At 37.1% G+C, this 19,332-nt stretch overlaps 1 long non-coding RNA gene across 1 annotated transcript in view; it reads left to right on the top strand.

The window, feature by feature from the left end:
• Nucleotides 1-714: 714 nt before the first annotated feature.
• The window catches only part of LOC113633287 (uncharacterized), a 104,361-nt gene continuing 85,743 nt past the window's right edge, over nt 715-19,332 (top strand). Inside the window, exons 1-2 of the long non-coding RNA XR_003438132.1 lie at nt 715-787; nt 2,535-2,619. This is a non-coding gene — a long non-coding RNA (uncharacterized LOC113633287). The remainder of the gene's footprint in view (nt 788-2,534; nt 2,620-19,332) is intronic.

The raw sequence follows: 19,332 nt of genomic DNA, 5'->3' as shown, positions 1-19,332 counted from the left end.
TGTCAACCTGCCCTTCTTTCTTCTGAACGCCAAGGCAGCACTAATTAGCATTTGCCTTGCTGCACAGATGCCCTTCTAGGAAGGACATTATACGTGCTCCACATTCTGGGCTTCCAGAAGGAATGATATGATGAAATCACTATTAATGGGAAGAGGCAGAGTGCTTCCCAGATTCACATTCTAAATAGCAAAGTTATTGAAGGATTGTACCTTTGAAAGAAAGAATTAAAGCGATAGAAGAGGAGTGGTGAACAAAGAAAACTTTGGCAGTTATTTTCAGGGAGCAGTTACATGGAACACAGTAGCCATGAATCTCAGTACACAAATTCAGGTGTGCAAGAACAAAATTTACATTTTTATAAAACCCAGCTTCTGTTTGAGGTACCATTCTTGGAGGAAGACAAAAATTTAATCTCAGTCAGGTTGGACTTTGCCCTGCACTTCTGCCTCCTCCTTTTTCAAGGCTACTCTGACTTGTGTGAAAGTGACATTCCAAATATTTAACAACCCATAGGACAAGGTCACCGACTGTGGTAGGAGCCTTAAAGACGACCCCCAATTATTTTCACCTCCTAGTTATTATACCCTGTGTAGTCTCTCTCCCAATGAATAGGGATTACCTGTGTCATCAGTAGGATACTTCAGGAATGATGGAGTGTGTCTTTGAAGGCTAAGTAATAAAAGACACTATAGCTCTGCCTTGCTCTCTCTTAGGTCACTCATTCTGGGGAAGGCAGATGCCATGTCATTGAAGACATCCAAGCAGCTTCACAGAGAGCTCCACAAGGTGAGGAACTGAGGCCTCCTCCAGCTTGCCAGCTATGTGAGTGACACATCTTAGGATTGGTCCCCCTGTGCCAGTCAAGACTGCAGACCCAGCTGACCTCGTGACTACAAACTCATGATATACCATAAGCCAGAATAGCCCAGCTAAGCTGCTCCCGAATTCCTAACCCACAGAAACTCTGTGAGACGACAAATAGTTATTACTGCTTTAAGCTGCCGATTTTTGGAGTAAAGTGCCATGCACCGTGAGATAACTAATATACCAACCAGTCAGAAAGGATGCAGATACCAGGTTTAGTGCTTATGTGGCATCCTGGAGGTTCCTCTGCCATCCCAGGCATTAATCCTTTAGTTTGGGGAGGGTAGGTCATTCTGGGTAAATGCCTATCAACGAATATAAAGTACTTTGATAATTTATCAACCACTACAGCCATACCAGTTATATATGAGTCATGCTTATGTAGTCTCAAGGCATTGGGAAGCCTGCCTAGTCTCCCAGTTAGCAATACAGCCCTTGTTTCTCTCCACAAGCGCCTCCAGGTCCTGTGGCTCTCCTGACTACCTTTGGATCACATGCGAATTTGAGATTCCCTCCCTAGGCATACCTTCCAACCTTGTTTTTACTGGGTGCTCTCACCTCCTTGAGGTTCTGACTGGATATATGGCTCTGTCCTTGGGAACCACCAAATTCTGCTTTTATCAGCTCCCCTTGAGTATTCTCTTCCTCTCTACCCCTCCTGCCTCTACTCCCCAGCCCTGTGAGAACAATATTTTAGTCTCAGGGAAAGTTCCCCCACATCCCCGGTGCTTTATTCCCTAGGCGCTGTCTTATTTGTGATTTATCCAGAGGCATCTACTTGTATCCTCTTTGGTGGGTTTTGGAAACCAAACCCAGAAAGATGAGGTTCCTGCCCTCCCAGTTTTCTCCCCAGATACTCTCTTCTTCTGAGACAAAGATTCAGGATCTGGAGGAGGATAAGGAAAGTTTCACTCTCAGAAAGACAGACAGAAACAGAGAGAGACACATGGAGAAAGAGAATATCACTTCTTACCTCAAAAATTTTATCCCACTACCTTGCCTCTAGAGAAATTAATACCTGGCCACTGTTGTACTGGCTGGGACATGATTATTTCATCAAAGTTTAACAGGCTCTAATTATAGCCATTTGCTCTAATTCCATGGTGATAAAGCAGCCCCTTGGTTTGCTTTTCTAAGTACCTAGTTACCTCAAGGGAGAACTTTGCTCACAAAGCCAATATGTACTAGTTATGTTTTATATCTCTTTCCTAGAGAAATCCTTGCCTGACTTCCCCAAATCAGGATTAGGTGGCCTGCTCATATGCTCCAGTATTCCCTGCACTTCCGTTTCCCTAAAAGCACTTATTCCACTGTATTACAATCATTACTTACTTGTCTGTCTTGAGACTCTACGTTTTATTTGACACCTGTGTGTCATGTTCATGATCTGTCCCCAGAGACTCAATAAGTATTTGTGGAAAGACAGAAGCTCTATTAGAAAAGTGCTCACCAATCTGGGGCTTTATGAACCAGTAAACTTTCAAGGGCAAAGGTAAGGGGACTGATATACAGTTGCCAACTTTTTATTTTGCTAAGTGAGTACATTAGAAGTAACAACCACAATTTAGCTTCACATCATTCCATCTTAAAACTGCTATTTTAACACTGAAAGAATATTAAGGATTCACTAAAGAACAGTTCCTGAGAAGTAAATTTAACTTTTTACCAGGGACCAGTGACAACTTCTACCTGAATGACAGATACATTTGAGAACTGCTGCTAACTTCTTAAACCCCTTCCTACTCTCAGATAAGGTAAGGCAGTTCGAAATGGTAATTCACTTATTTTCAAGGTGGAACTTCTAGTTGCTTTTTTTTAAAGAAGCACTCCCTAATAGCTAAAAATTATTTCCTATCCTTATTATCTATGTTTTTAAAGAAAAAAAAAGTCATTGAGCATCTTGGCACATGATTCTCAGCTGGGACTCATTACCCTCTTCAAGATTTTTTGCTCTTTCCCAGTGAATCTCGGAAGGAGTGAACATATTAGAAAGTAAAACTACCGTAATTTTGTTTATTTTAAAAATATGTTTGCGGAAGTGTTGCTCCAGTCTGATGTAAGAAAAAAAATAAAATTATAGTTGAATTATCACATGCTGCAAAACATTTCATCCAAATTTATTTTGGATATATCTCTTGTCTCATAAATTCAGCAAAATTCATTATGGTTAAATTTTACAGTAAAGCAGAGTAAATGTATTATTTGTGTCTTATTTCACAAATCACAAAAATTCTTCATCTCATTGATAAAACTGAATATATAAAGAGCATTTTCATTGGAACTGGAGGAGAAGGTACTGTTATCTCTGCAAATAGATGTGGTATCAAAAAAAGGCAAAGACAATAAAGACAACACAGAAGCAGTGTTTCTATTTTAAATTTCGCTTATTTTGAGAACCCATGGGATAAATTACAGCAGCCTTTGGGAAAGCAGAGCCATTAAAATTAGGAGATGGAGAAGATGAAATCAATGATGATGTAATCTAGACCCTTGATGACACAGGGCAGACTCCCTTAAAGATCTCTCCTGCCTGCTGTGTGTGTTGTAATGCTTCAGGCCAGGAGAAGTTTCTGAATCTGATTTGTGCCTTCACAAATCTATGCTTTCTCTCTATTTTTATTTTACTTTGTATAGTGACTTCCTTGCTGTCCTTAGGAAGAAAAAAAAGGAGGCCTTAATAATCTGGTTTTAGTCTATTTTTTTCTTACAATAGTAATACTGAAAGCAAAAGCATGTTATTTTCTATTATAAAACAATTTTGCAGGTAAATTTCACAGCTAAAATCCAGCCTCTCAATAAAATAGTAGATCAAACAATATCCCTGTGCAGGAATTAAAATTAGTAATCTCATGAATTACAGATCTCCATACTCTAAATTCTCAGAGGAATTATGCTTTTTGTTTGTGTTTTTTGCCTCATTGGAATTCGTTGAAAATAAAAGAGTCTACGGCATTTAACTGTAGTTTGAGATATATAACATGTTAAGTCAAACTTGTGAAAACTAATCTATCTTAATGTATTGGTTGCCCCAATTATGATACCACCTAACATAAAAGGTAAGGAATAAATTCATTTAGTAGCTAGAAATGGTATTTATGATTATTATCCTTAATCTAGCCTGATTCAATATGAGTAGAAGACATAAGACGTCGGATTTGCACTATATATTTAAAACAATGGAAAATAGTCTTGCAGGTTTTCACTTAGTTCATAAATAGCTAGTAAAACCTTTAACCATTAATTCTGAACAAAAGTTTTCCCATTCTAAAATGCTAGAAAATTAGAAACAAAATAAAATTATGTTGATATTTTTTGAGAAGTGTTGATGATAACAGATATTTTTGAACTATCAAGAGCTAAATTTAGATTATCACTTATGAAAATAGTTACAATTGGCAGCATAACATCAATAAGTAGATACTTTAGTGTCAACACAGACAAGATTATCAACCTGAGCTGCATGCTAAGCACAATTAACTAAAAAACAAAAGTTCAACCAGAGTACATTGGTCTGATTTTGAGAGTTCTTTTCCAAAAAATTACAGTCACATAAGAGCAGTTATATGAAATTAACTTAGATAGGCAATTTTTTTCTAATTAGAAAAGATGAAGAATTTTTTAATTTAAGGAAGAAAAAGTATGTATACTCAATAAAATAAAAACTTTTTGCTGGAAGACTCAGGTACCTGAGTTTCTGAAATGTATCTGAGTTACTAGTGGCCAAACATATGAGGAGACATAGATTTTGTTTGTTTGTTTGTTTTTAAAATATTTATTTATTTTTGACTTCATTGGGTCTTCATTGCTGCACGCGGGCTTTCTCTAGTTGTGGTGAGCTGGGGCTACTCCTTGTTGCAGTGCACAGGCTTCTCATTGTGGTGGCTTCTCTTGTTGCGGAGCACGGGTTCTAGGCACATAGGCTCAGTAGTTGTGGCTCGCAGTCTCTAGAGCACTGGCTCAGCAGTTGTGGCACATGGGCTTAGTTGCTCCATGGCATGTGGGATCTTCCTGGATCAGGGATCGAACCGGTGTCGCCTGCATTGGCAGGCGGATTCTTAACCACTGTACCACCAGGGAAGTCCCTGTTTGTTTTTTGAGAGTAATGGATATGTTTATTATCTTGATTGCAGTGATGATTTCGCAACTGTGAATGTCAAAACTATTCAAATGGTATTTTATATACATTCAGTTTATTGTATTATAAATGAATTATACCTCAGGCTGTCTGAAAATGGAATAAGAACTACATGAAATTCTTTAGATTCTTCCTGAGGAGACATAAGTTTTTGAAGAAATTGTCACTAAAGGAATAAAAACCAAGTGAATTGTAACTATGCAAATAAAGATCTGAATAAATATATGACACAAATATAAGGACATGACATTTCTCACAGTTACTGCCCCCAAAAAAGAACTCTACTAAATACTTGTTTTTTTCAATTGCAGTCAATATACTAAAACACTGATATTCCTTGGAATTCTAAAACTTTGACTTCATTTCTGGCTTTACAAATTATTAATAATATAACTTTATGTAAGTCCCTGATATCTCATTTGATAGAAAATAATAATACCTACCTCAGAGGTTATTTAGAAAATTAAATGTGATAATTGCTGTGAAAGCATAGCACAATACCTGACACATGAATACAATAAATTTTAAGTGGTTAAAAATAATCACTCTGCTAGTGGGAAGCAGCCGCATAGCACAGGGAGATCAGCTCGGTGCTTTGTGACCACCTAGAGGGGTGGGATAGGGAGGGTGGGAGGGAGGGAGATGCAAGAGGGAAGAGATATGGAGACGTATGTATATGTATAACTGATTCACTTTGTTATAAAGCAGAAACTGACACACCATTGTAAAGCAATTTTACTCTAATAAAGATGTTAAAAAAATTTTTAAAAATAGGGCTTCCCTGGTGAAGCAGTGGTTGAGAGTCCGCCTGCCGATGCAGGGGACATGGGTTCATGGCCCGGTCCGGGAAGATCCCACATGCCGCGGAGCGGCTGGGCCCGTGAGCCGTGGCCGCTGAGCCTGTGCGTCCAGAGCCTGTGTTCCGCAAGGGGAGAGGCCACAGCAGTGAGAGGCCCGCGTACCGCAAAAAAAATAATAATAATAAAAAAATAAAGAAAGAAAAAATAAAATAAATAATCACTCTGATGAAGTCATCATTTCATAGACTAGTTCTATTTTCTTTTCCATTCATCATTCAGTTCTAGTACAGGATAATGTAGCAAACTGTGTAATATTTCCTTAATGACAGTTAAATGGAAGCCTGATATAGATTTGAAAATAATATCTTGGAGGAAGCAAAGGTAATTTTTATTTTTTACATTTTTATGCACACTTTACTAATCCATCTACTTTAAATTTGTAAAATCTGCAGGCAATTGTCTTGAATTTTTAACAAGATATCCAAGAAGCCCAAATGGTTTCTTAAATTTATAAAATAAGCAACTACTTACTCGAAACCAACTTATGAAGACGTGGTATGCAATGAGATTATAATCACACCTGTCTCACATCTTTTCCCACACATAACCTAAAACTGAACCTCTTTAACCCATAAAAACACTGCTGATAAACCCTGCTAACATACAGTATATCTTTTTCTCTTCTCTTCGGAATTTCTCCTTGATATCCTTAGGGAAAAAGCCAAGATATGAGTATCATTTAACATAATTTTAATTTTGTTTTATTTTTTTCAGCTTTAAAAGGAAATGAAAGCAATTTTCAAGAAATGAACATATGGGATATTTTTATGGGGGCTAATATAATGCTAGTTCAAATAGCTTGTGTTTTAAAAATCTAACGTATTTCTTCCAGCCCATCACTCATCATCCTAACCCTATTCCTCATTACTTACCTACATAGGATATAAAATAGATGGGGATATAAGAATTGGTTTCCCATAGTTGGAAATAAAAATGTAATTTTTAATCCTTTAATAATAAGTGAAGCACCGATAGCTTGAACAATAACTTCTGGAAATTCTGGAAAACTTTTCCTGTGACACAGGTCTATTCTCATACCACTAACAGCCATAATGAAAATCTTCAAATAACAACTTACATCACAAGGTAATCATATTGACCAAAAATACAGGTCAGTTGTGGGAATGTCTGAAAGAGGGAAAATAGGACTAAGAATATTTCCTATAACTCGCCTGATTTAGAATTCTAACATATACATGTGAAATAAAAATTATTCAAGAATGAGAAGAGAGACATACATTTCTCTTTACACATTTTTTTAAAATAAATTTATTTATTTATTTATATTTTGGCCGCGTGGGTCTTGGTTGCTGCGCGCGGGCTTTCTCTAGTTGTGGCGAGCAGGGGCTACTCTTCATTGTGGTGCACGGGCTTCTCATTGCAGTGGCTTCTCTTGTTGCGTGGCACCAGCTCTAGGCGCGTGGGCTTCAGTAGTTGTGGCTCATGGGCTCTAGAGTGCAAGCTCAGTATTTGCGGTGCATGGGCTTAGTTTCTCTGTGGAATGTGGGATCTTCCCAGACCTGCGTCTCCTGAATTGGCAGGCGTATTTTTTTTTTTTTTTTTTTTTTTGTGGGGTACACGGGGCCCTCACTGCAGTGGCCTCTCCCGTTGCGGAGCACAGGCTCCAGACGCGCAGGCTCAGCGGCCATGGCTCACGGGCCCAGCCACTCCGCGGCATGTGGGATCTTCCCGGACTGGGGCACGAACCCGTGTCCCCGGCATCGGCAGGCGGACTCTCAACCACTGTGCCACCAGGGAAATTCTGTCTTTACACTTTTCACATTTCACTACGTCATTTGGGATACCTGTCATTCACTCGAATTTACTGAGTAGACACCCCTATTGAGTAGACACTTTTGTTTGGAGAAACCAGGATGGGGATTGAAAGAAACCTTTTGAGTTCTTATCAAGACAGCTGAAAAGATAAAGCAAACCTGTTAGTTTGCCTGTTTGTCATCTCTTCTCTCTTCCCAAAATCCTTGCTGAGTGAGCATGGTGTCACATGACAGCTCCCACACACACACATCATTCACCCCACCAGATAAACACAGCCGAGACTGACTGGATCAATTGTAGGCACCTGACTCAAGCTGAGCCAGTCAGATTCATCTTCCAGGCATTTGGAATTAGTACTTAGGAATTCTTGTCACAACTTCGGAACATTTAGAGAGATCACCCAAAGCTGACCACTAGGGCCATGTTTGGGCTAGTATAAGTGAAACAGGGAGATGTGCTCCATAGAGAAAAAGTAGTGATTGAGGTGCATACAAGGATGAAGAAATGAGAGTCCCTGTGGCCCTGGAGAGAGAGAATAGAGAGAATGAAGTCAGCAGCCTTGGATTTTGATGGCATTCTCTTTCCTTGTTCCATTCTCTCATAAAACTTGCCCTTGAGTTTTTAAATAGTGTTTTACCCTTTAAATAAGTTCCCCGTCATTACTTAGCTAGTTTGAGTGAGTCTCTGTTCCTTACAACCAATGACTAAGGTAGGAAGTGAGCTGTTCCCTAGCCTCACTTTGGAAACAAAGTTTTGCAGAGATATACTGTTACAGAGTTACTCTTATTAACTTGGTAGAATGCTGTGTGTGACAGTTTGGATCTTTTGTTCTTGTTTTCAAAAAATTAGTATATATTTTATGTAAACTTAAAGATACCAAACAAAAGCATAAATTTCATAAATCAAGGCACTAACATAATGTGAAAATAAGAGAAGTATCATTTGACTGTATTTTTAAAATATGATTACAAATAGGGTCCGGCTTTACACTTAAAAGTTTTTTTATAATATTTAAATTTTGCATATATATGAAATGTCTAAGTCTTGACTGTTCATTTTCCAGTCTCTCTTACCTATTATTATAATCTTGGTTTTTCCCTTTTGTATTAATTTTACTTTTCTTTTTTTAATTAACTTATTTATTTTTTTGGCTGGATTGGGTCTTCGTTGCTGCATGTGGGCTTTCTCTAGTTGTGGCGAGTGGGGGCTACCCTTCATTGTGGTGGCTTCTCTTGTTGCGGAGCACGGGTTCTAGGCATGCAGGCTTCAGTAGTTGTGGCACATGGGCTCAGTAGTTGTGGCTTGCAGGCTGTAGAGCACAGGCTCAGTAGTTGTGGCACACAGGCTTAGTCGCTCCGCAGCATGTGGGATCTTCCTGGGCCAGGGCTTGAACCCATGTCCCCTGCATTGGCAGGCGGATTCTTAACCACTGTGCCACCAGGGAAGTCCCTGTATTAATTTTAGTTAGATTTTTATTTTTATCAAATGTACGTACATAGTTTTTATTAAGGCAAATTTTACTGAAAGAATTATAATAATGCCAATCCTCCTCTCCCAAACCAAACACTGAATTTTTCTAAAAATTTGTTTTCTCTAGTATTTTCATATTTCTAAATAACATATTTTACTGCTATCTCTGTGTAGCAATGTTATTTTTCCCACTGCCTCCATTCCCCTTCCCCAGTCCTTCCTATACAGGGTTTACTTTATTCTGATTGTCTAAATATATTTTGTCACTCTAGGTCAAGTAGAACAAAAAAGGATATTTTGCACAAGTAGGACACTGCAACTACTCGTTCCTTCCTGTACAAGCCTTTATTTTTTCCTGGAATTAGTAACTGCCTAAAGTTTTCATTTGTCAGTTTTTATTTTTTTTTCATTTGCCTAAATTTACTGTAGTTTTTCAGTACTGTTTTTCAAGTGTTGAATTATCAATTTCTTCCTTTGCTTTTATTTTTCTTATATCTCCCTGTTCCAATCTGGACTGGTATCTACACATTTTAGTTCTGGGGAATTTTCTTGTGTAATTCTATAGATGATTTCATTCTCTCCATTTTCTTGTTTGGAAATTGGATCTTTTGTTGGATCCTCTAAGTTCTTTACTTTTCATCTCTTGTTTCCCATCTGCTTGATCTTTTTGTTCTACCAGCTGGGAAATTTCTTCAATATTATCTTCCAAATCTCCTATTGAATTGTTAATTTTACCTATCTTATTTTTTATTTCCAGTAATTTTTCTTATTCTCTGTTCTGTTTTTATAGCATGTTTGTTCTTGTTTTATGCTTGTAATAATCATCTGTTATTTCTTTGAGAATATTCCTTAAAGTATGTTTTACCCCTTTTACTGTGTCTATTTTCTTTATGTAATTTATTTTCTCTTTATCTAGTCCAATGTCTGTCTTTCTTGTTGAGGACTGTCCTCAAATGTCTTATGATGCTTAATTGTCTGTTTCATATTTAAGCATAAGAGCCTAGAATGCCATAGGGAAGCACAATATGTTTGTGAATAGGGTGCCTCATCTGTATAATGATTGGTAATGAAACTGCTTTTCTTTTTTCATTGGAATCTCTCAGTCATCTGTTTCAATAGGTGTTTTCTTTGGGGTCATTTGCTTCTCCAGAGAAGTATTCTCTTTTTTTTTTTTTTTTTTTTGAGGTATGCGGGCCTCTCACTGTTGTGGTCTCTCCCGTTGCGGAGCACAGGCTCCAGACGCGCAGGCTCAGCGGCCATGGCTCACGGGCCTAGCCGCTCCATGGCATGTGGGATCTTCCCGGACCGGGGCACGAACCCGTGTCCCCTGCATTGGCAGGCGGACTCTCAACCACTGTGCCACCAGGGAAGCCCGAGAAGTATTCTCTTATTCTCCCACATGGGAGGGTACGTACCTCAATCCTTTGTTCCAGGAACAGGTAGAGAAGGGTAGCTAGAGTCTTACCAATCAGTACAAAAATTTGGGCTTAGTCATTTTGGCTTCAGCCCCATTTCCCATACTGACTAGTGTCCAGAGCCTCTTAGATGTGGTATTTCATCTAGAAGCTAAAATATTGGTACTCTTCAAGTTAGAAGGTGGGAAGAAAATAAAGAAAGATTTACTTAGAGGTGTGGGGAGTAGATGAAATCCAAGGGTCTAGCCACTTTCAACCACTCTCCTTGTTCTCAGCATTGAGCTTCACTACCACCTCCCCCAGTGCCTTATGCTTCCATGTCCTAAACCTTTCCAGGTTTCGGTAGGGAAAATTAGACTAAAAAGAGAACAGGGAGAAGGAGAAAGAGGAGAAGAGGAGGAAGAAAAAGAGAAAGAAGAAGGAGATGAAGGAGAAGAAATGTGTTTCTCATGGATAACCGTCTGTCTAGGCACCCAGGTTATAGCTTCCTTTATTGAACACCACTATCCATCTGCTTTTCATCTCCCAAAGAATTCTGTTGAAATCCCTTATCATATCTTCCTTCTTTTTTTTTCTTATATATTTTTTGTCTCTTTTTACTCCTTTACTTACTTTATTGGGACTTCAGGAGAATGAGGAAATAGAGGCATGTTCAATCACAAGTTTTCTCCTTACTTCATGTAGAATAAATTCAGATTCCCTTCTAAAAGATGCTTCTGCTCATTGCTCTTGCCAGGTCCTGAGTTTATCCCCAGGGCATAATACTTTAGGGATTTCAACCTGAAAAAAATAGCCTGAAGAATTTTCCTGAATTTACATAGAGAAACTTCAACTATAATGTCCTATAGCTTCTCACCCAAAAGCATGGTATTAGCCAACAGGAAAAAAACACACCATAATAGTGGAAGCCACAGTTAGCAGAGTTGTGAATTTTGAGGCAGTGAACTGCAGGCTCAATGAGTGGAACAATGATTCAGTTAATTTGATCAATCTGAGTGGTGGAACTCTAGGGACATCCCCAGAGGAGGAGAATGCCATGTGTTTGCCACTGATCTTATGAAATGTGGGTCTGCTCTTTAAACTGCAACCTTAAAAATACAGTACAGAATTTTAGTTTACTAAAGTTACTCTCTACCACTGGGAGCCACCTGGACTTCTACACATTGGCCAAAGCTTTCAAATTACTTTATCAGAGTCTGAGAAAAGTATGATTGTAAATTATTTGCTAATGTAAGTATTCAGATTAGTTAGGAAGATAGCTTAGTTTAATTTACCAAAGCCTGTCCTTTCTTCTTAATTTCACCCTGCTTCTGCCACCGTATTGTAGATGCAGGCAAACATTCTTATGGTACTTGAAAAAGCATTGTGCAACTTTAGGCTTAGGTTGTTCTTTTAGAAAAACTTATACTGACTTTTTAAGTCTCCAAAATCCTCATACACATGAATTTCCACCTGCTATTTTCTTTTTTAGATGTCACATAGTGTAGTTTAATGGCCATTGAATGAAGAATAAGAAAAGTTTTAGATATAGCCATAGTTTCTAATTTCTATGAGTATGAATTTCCCAGGAAAAAATATGTGAAAGTGCTTTGTAAATTATAAAGAAATTTGTATAATCCATTCCACCATTTTTAGTTTTTCAAAGAACACTGAGTGATGATTCTGTTTAAAATGATAAGGAATAAACATTTAATCATTATAATAAAAAGAATTTCAGTGGATTAATTTGATGGGCCTACCTTTTAATTATTATGACTACATAAAAGAAAAATACCCTAAGGCCTTCTCCAAGTTACACATTTTCCCTGTAACTAAGTATAGTGTTTGTTATATGCTGAATTATGCCCCCCACCCCAAATTTATATTCTGAAGCTCAATCCAGTACCTCAGAATTGACTGTATATGGAGATAGGACCTTTAAGGAGGTAATTAAGTTAAAATGGGTTTGTTAGGGTGGACCCTAATCCAATAGGACTGGTGTCCTTACAAGAAGAAGAGATTAAGACACAGAGGGAAAACCAGGTGAAGACAGGGAGAAGGTCACAACCCACAAGCCAAGGAGAGAGGCCTCAGAAGAAACAACCCTGCAGACAACTTGATCTTGGACTTCTAGCATCCAGAATTGTGACAGAGTAATTTTCTGTTGTTTAAGCCACTCAGTCTGTGACATTTTGTTATATCAGCACTAGAAAACAAATATACTGTTTAAGGCAAAAAAAAAAAGAGAAATGTAAGTCCACAGCACATGTTGTCCCAGGATAATATATAGTCCTTCTTAGAAATTTTACTAATATACAGAAGGCAGTTTTTCTAGAAACATGAAAAGTGTGGTAATTTTATTAATTTAATGTTGTTTTTCACATTATTCTTAATTGTGTTTATTTTAGTTTAAATTCTACTAACAGGTAAGTTGGCAGTGTTTCGTATTGCACTGGCCAAAAAGTTTGTTCGGTTTTAAATAAAAATAAAAAACATTTTTCATTTTCACCAAGAATTTTACTGAACAATGTATTCACTAACCGAACAAACTTTTTGGCTAACCCAATACCTCAGGAATAAAACTGCTACATAGTCATACATTCAGTAGCAGCATCAAAACACATGTGAGATTTGCTTTGGGTTTTTTTTTTCTGTCGTACCAAATAAATTTACTGGACGAAAAGCTCAAATATAGCTAGTATGCAAGCCATTCTGTTGGCTTGCATATATATTTCATTTTATATTTAAATATATATATTTATATATATATATATATACATATATAGTCAATAAATTACAAATGTAAATAATAGAGAGTAACACGAATGGTATCTTGGCATATCCCATTAATAGAATGCCCTTATGAAGTATGATGGTTACTTTTTTCTTAGTTAAGAAAAACAGTAAAGAGACTTGGAATGTCTACAAAGGACTAGATAGGAGATACAAACTTAGAAGTCACTGTTTTTGAAAAACAAGGTAGTTTCTCATTTATATTTAAGACAACTTGAATTTTTGAAACTGTATTGTAGTTCTGATATTTTCATTATTAATAATATTTAGCTTATTATTTATTGATAAGTCAATGAAAATATTTGTAACGTCTAAATAATTTACTAATATCCTCTTACTTGTTCCACATTATGAATCATAAGAAAGAGGACAAGTGTATTTTATTTAACCTAAATATAACAAATGCTAAATACTGTCTCCCTGAATATTGAAATACAACCTCCCTGCATATTCTTTACCCCAGGGTGTTACCAGAGTAGTACCCTAGGGTAAAGGGTATGAAGGGAGATGATATTTTACGTAAATAGTATGGAGTAAAAAGAATATTATCGTGGCATATCCCTGTTAATGGAATGTCCTTATGAGGTATCCTAATTACTTTTTTCTTGGTTAAGGAAAACAGTAAAGAAGGCTTGGAATGTCATATATGAATCTGAGTTATTTCTGCCATTTGGATGGTATTGCAGCACAGTGGAATTGCTTGAGCTGCAAGCAAGTGTTTTGGATTGAAAGGAGATATTCTCAAATCTAGAAAGTACTGTTTAGTATGTATAAAAATAAAATATGTACAAAAATAAAAAGGAGTTAACTTACTTTTAAAATAATGAACTCATAAGTCAAATATACAGTATGAACCTAAGAAAAGTAATAGTAATAAATGAGCAAAAGCTGTTTTCTGGAAACAGTGTATATTCTGATTTCTCTCTTTTTCCTATTTGTGAGTTGTTCGTGCTCCTAAAGGCAACCCCCGCACTTGATCACTAGATTCCCTGCCCTTTCTTCAAGTCAGCTTGTCATTCCAGCAATTCTTCCTTCTCCATCGTTATTTCTCTTTTTTATGGATTGTAAGTATAAAACATGTTGTAGTTTCTCCCATCAGACTTTTGTAAACCTCTTTCCCCTGATATCTCTTATCAAGGACACAAATGACCTTCACCTTTCTAAAGCCAGTGGTTCATTTTCAGTCCTCATTTTATTTGAGCAGCATTTTAAACTGTGGCTTCCAGGGCATTCACTCTCTTGGTTTTCCTCCTACCCTACTGGCTGCTTTTTCTGAAACTCCTTTATTTGATCCTTCATATCTTTTTGACAAAGCAATGTTCGAATGACCCAAAGCTACGTCATTGAACATCTTCTCTATAATCTCATCCAGATACATAGCTTTAGATGCCATATATCTGCTGGTGACTTCTTAGTTTGTATCTCCCCTCCTAGATCTGCCTTCTGACTTCAGACTCATATATCTAACTACCTACTTGACATCCTTAACTGGATGTCTAAAAATCATCTCATACTTGACATGACTAAAGTGAACTCCTGATATTACATTCTTCAATCTCCATCTAAGACAGCATCTCCCATAGTTTCTCCTTTATCAGTAATAGCAACTCCATCCTTTCAGGTGTTCAAACCAAAAAACCTTATAGTCTTTCATATCTCACATCCAACCTGTCAGCAAATCCTGTTGACTTTGCCTTTGAAATACATCCAGACTTTAACCACTTCTCACCACATCTGTGTCTCACCTGGATTATTGCAACTGCCTTCTCACTGGTTCCTGCTTAACCCCTTGCTCTCTTATAGTCAATATAAAAGTCCAAATGGGCCTTTTAAAAGATAAGTTAGATCACATCATTTTACTCAAACATCTTGCAACAGCTTCTGTTTCATTATAAAGATAAGACCTTACAGCAAGCTGCTCTTCTAATACCTTCCTATTCTATTGCATGTTAATCCTCCATCCCCCTCCTCTAGCCCCATTGGCCTTCTTGTTCTGGCCTCTTGTTTATGAAACCTGCTAGAAATGGTACCACCTCAAGCTTTTGTACTTGCTTTTCATTCTGCCTAAAAAGATCGCTTCCCTGCATCCCCCTACCTTCCCACCATGTCCCTGTCCCCCACTCCCCAATCATTATGTGGATTATTCTTTCTGTTTCAAATCTTTGCTCCAATGTCACCTTCCTAGTGAGACCTTCCCCAATGACCCTATTTAGGGTAACTCTCCTTCTACCCAACTCTTGGCAATTAGCATACTTCTCTGTTATTCCATACCACTTCTCATCATCTGATGTGATGCATAGTTTTGCTTATTTCGTTTTGTATTCTCTGTCACCCTTCACTAGAATGTGAGCCCAGAAAGGAGGAATTATTGTCTGTTTTGTATTGCTTGTATCCCCACAGCCTAGAAGAGTTCCTGGTAGACCGTTAATAATTTTTTTAAATAAATTAATATACACTGATATACTCTTTATTTTTTGCCTCTTCATAACTAGATTTTAAATAACCATAGTCTGCTTTTATTTTGATAAATTACAGCCAATTTATTTTGTATGTTTCTCTCTATTACCCATAAACTAGTCATAGATTTTCTTTTTAATCATAGGATAATAGATTTTTAGAACTAGAACAGACCTTTTAAGGTGAAGAAAATTATTTGGTCACAGTGGACTGTTATTGAACCTCTTTGGGCCTTAGTTTCTTTATCTGTAATTGAATAAGTCAAAGTCAGGTTGTAAATCCAGCTCAAGTTTTAAATCAATATTCAACTCGTATATCACAACACTAGGAAGGTTCATATTTAGTTTTTTTTGTGTGTGCAATATACCTGAAAGTCAATCACTTTTCACTAGAAATCATTTTCCATGAAGGAAAAATTCCTTCCAGTAGTTTGGGAAGGACAGAGGAGAGTGAGGGAGTTCAGGCTGGATGTCTTTATTTCGTTGGTAAATTGGGAAGTGAGATCTTCAACTAAGAATAAGAAGGATAAGAATAGGAATGGGCATTTGAACAGAATGGAAAAGATCAATGAGTGTGAACAGTAAGGTGGAGAATTTACTGAGTTACTTTTGTTAAATGTATATAAATCATGCAAATGCTTTTTCAAGGGAAAATCTATTGAGAGTGGCATGGACATAAATACACTACCAGATGTAAAATAGATAGCTAGTGGGAAGCAGCCGCATAGCACAGGGAGATCAGCTCAGTGCTTTGTGACCACCTAGAGGGGTGGGATAGGGAGGGTGGGAGGGAGACCAAGAGGAAGGAGATATGGGGATATATGTATACATATAGCTGATTCACTTTGTTATACAGCAGAAACTAACACAATATTATAAAGCAATTATACTCCAATAAAGATGTTAAAAATAGCAATAGGAAATTACAGCAGTTCTTTATCAGAAAAATACAAATTAAAATATTTTTAAAGATTTAAAGAGGGCTTCCCTGGTGGCGCAGTGGTTGAGAGTCCTACTGCCGATGCAGGGGACACGGGTTCGTGCCCCGGTCCGGGAAGATCCCACATGCCGCGGAGTAGTTGGGCCCGTGAGCCATGGCCGCTGGACCTGCGCGTCCGGAGCCTGTGGTCCGCAACGGGAGAGGCCACAACAGTGAGAGGCCCGCGTACCGCAAAAAAAAAAAAAAAAAAAAAAAAAGATTTAAAGAAATAGTACACCTAAGTAACTTTGATATCACTAAAAGAGCTTCATATTTTTTATTATTAACTATCTTCAATTTTTTAACATACTTTAGGTATCAAAAGTAAGATACTGAGCTTTTAATCTTACAAAATCTTTCATATGTTTTGACAATTACAGCTTTGGAGGGAATTGTACTTTCTGGGCCTTGGAAACAATTACAGTTTCTTGAAATTCTATTTAAAAAATTCTCTCATCTGCCTATTCCCAAAAATCTGAAATTATGAACATTTAATTCTCTACTATTCGAATTCTTTCATTGGTTAAGCAGTTTTTGAGAATCTCCTGCCTTTTTCATACTGCAGGGGATTGTAAGAAATAATAATGTATAAATATTGTTTTATGTGTCATGCTAGTAATTTGAGAAGGATTCTTATCTGGAACAACACTTAAATGTTTTCTTAACAAAACCCAGAAAGAATCTCTCCTTCAATCTCTCCTCACTCTCAATGTCCACTCAGTCTTCAAATAATATCAAATCTACCTTCTAAATATTTCTATCATATGTCTTCTCTTTTCCATGTCCATTACCACTACCAAGTTTACACCCTATTTATTTCCCACCTCAGAGACCACAAGGGCCTCCTAACTGGTTTCTCTGTTTTAGTCTTACCTCTTCAGTAACCTCCACATTGCAATTAGAATTTCCTTGTAAAACTTAAATCTGACATCATTCCCCTGATTAAAATCTCCACAAACTCTTTGTATCCAAACAATACTGAACCACTTGAATATTCTCTCAAAGATATCGATAATATAATCTCATGCTTCTGCTGCTGCAGTGCTCCTCCCTCCCCCTGTCCCACATTCTATGCCCAGCTAAATTCAACCCAGGCATCACCAAGGAACCCTTCCTTGAGCTATTCCATGACTGACCCTCTCTGAATTAGAACTGTATGAGCCTCTTAAGTGCTTCCTTATCACTGTGTAAACACCTATAACACTCTATGTATCATGCTGAATTTTCAATAACAGTTGACTTGGCTATCTCCCACATTTACTTCTGAGCAACCTATGGGCAAGAATCTGTCTTTGAACTTTGTATTCTCAACAGCTATTGCAGTATCTAATAATAGACATTATTTAAATGTGAAACACTTTTCTTCTGGGAACTCTTCTATACTGCTTCTCTGAGGGGTAGTACTCAAACACATGGACGTTTGAGTCTCCATTAGGATTTGAGTCCTATTAGTCTCTCTAATACAATGTTTTGTCTCTGTTATGTCTATGGTCCTCAAAATTAACTTTAAGAAAGTTTCCTTCATTTCTATAACTATAAATATAAAAGGACATAACTATTTATAAAATATAAAATATTTAAAATACATTATAAGATATAAATATATATCTCATATATATAGTGTAGAGCATAATAAAGACTTCTATAGGATGAGAAAAGAAGTTGCAAAATATTTTCAGTAAAAAATAATCTTAGAAAACTTTAAGTTAAAAAATATGTAAACCATAAAGATGCAGACGTAGAGAATAAGGATACGGGGAGGGGGAAGGGTAAGCTGGGACGAAATGAGAGAGTGGCATGGACATATATACACTACCAAATGTAAAATAGATAGCTAGTGGGAAGCAGCCACATAGCACAGGGAGATCAGCTCTGTGCTTTGTGACTACCTACAGGGGTGGGATAGGGAGGGTGGGAGGTAGACGCAAGAGGGAGGAGATATGGGGATATATGTATACATATAGCTAATTCACTTTGTTATACAGCAGAAACTAACACAATATTATAAAGCAATTATACTACAATAAAGATGTTAAAAATATATATATTTAAACCAGTTTCTTACTAAAGTAATTCTGAGAGACCTTTTTTTGCTTGAGTTAGATTCATTAAGGTTTAATTTACCTGCAGTAAAATTTACCCTTTTTAAATGTATAGTTCTACCATTTTTGACAAATGTACGCAGTTGTCTAACCACTCCGTGACCAAGATATAGGACATTTTCCAGAATAGCTATCATCAAAGAGACCACAAATAACAAATGTTGGCGAGAAAAGGGAACCCTAGTACACTGTTTGTGGGAATGTAAATTGGTGCAGCCACTATGGAAAACAGTATGGAGAGTCCTCAAAAAACTAAAAATAGAACTACATTGTGATCCAGCAATTCCACTCCTAGGTATATATTCGAAGAAAATGAGAACACTAACTCAAAAAGATACATGCACCCCAGTGTTCATAGCAGCATTATTTACAATACCCAACATATAGAAAAACCTAAGTGTCCATTAACAGATGAATGGGTAAAGAAGATAGGTGATATGTATACACACACACATACACACACACACACACACACACACACACACACACACACACACACACA

The sequence above is a fragment of the Aethalodelphis obliquidens genome, unplaced genomic scaffold (genome assembly GCF_003676395.1).
Source record: "Aethalodelphis obliquidens isolate GAN/ISIS:26980383/991018 unplaced genomic scaffold, ASM367639v1 scaffold39, whole genome shotgun sequence".
Lineage (NCBI taxonomy): Eukaryota > Metazoa > Chordata > Mammalia > Artiodactyla > Delphinidae > Aethalodelphis > Aethalodelphis obliquidens.
This window is presented reverse-complemented; position numbering and strand designations above follow the sequence as displayed.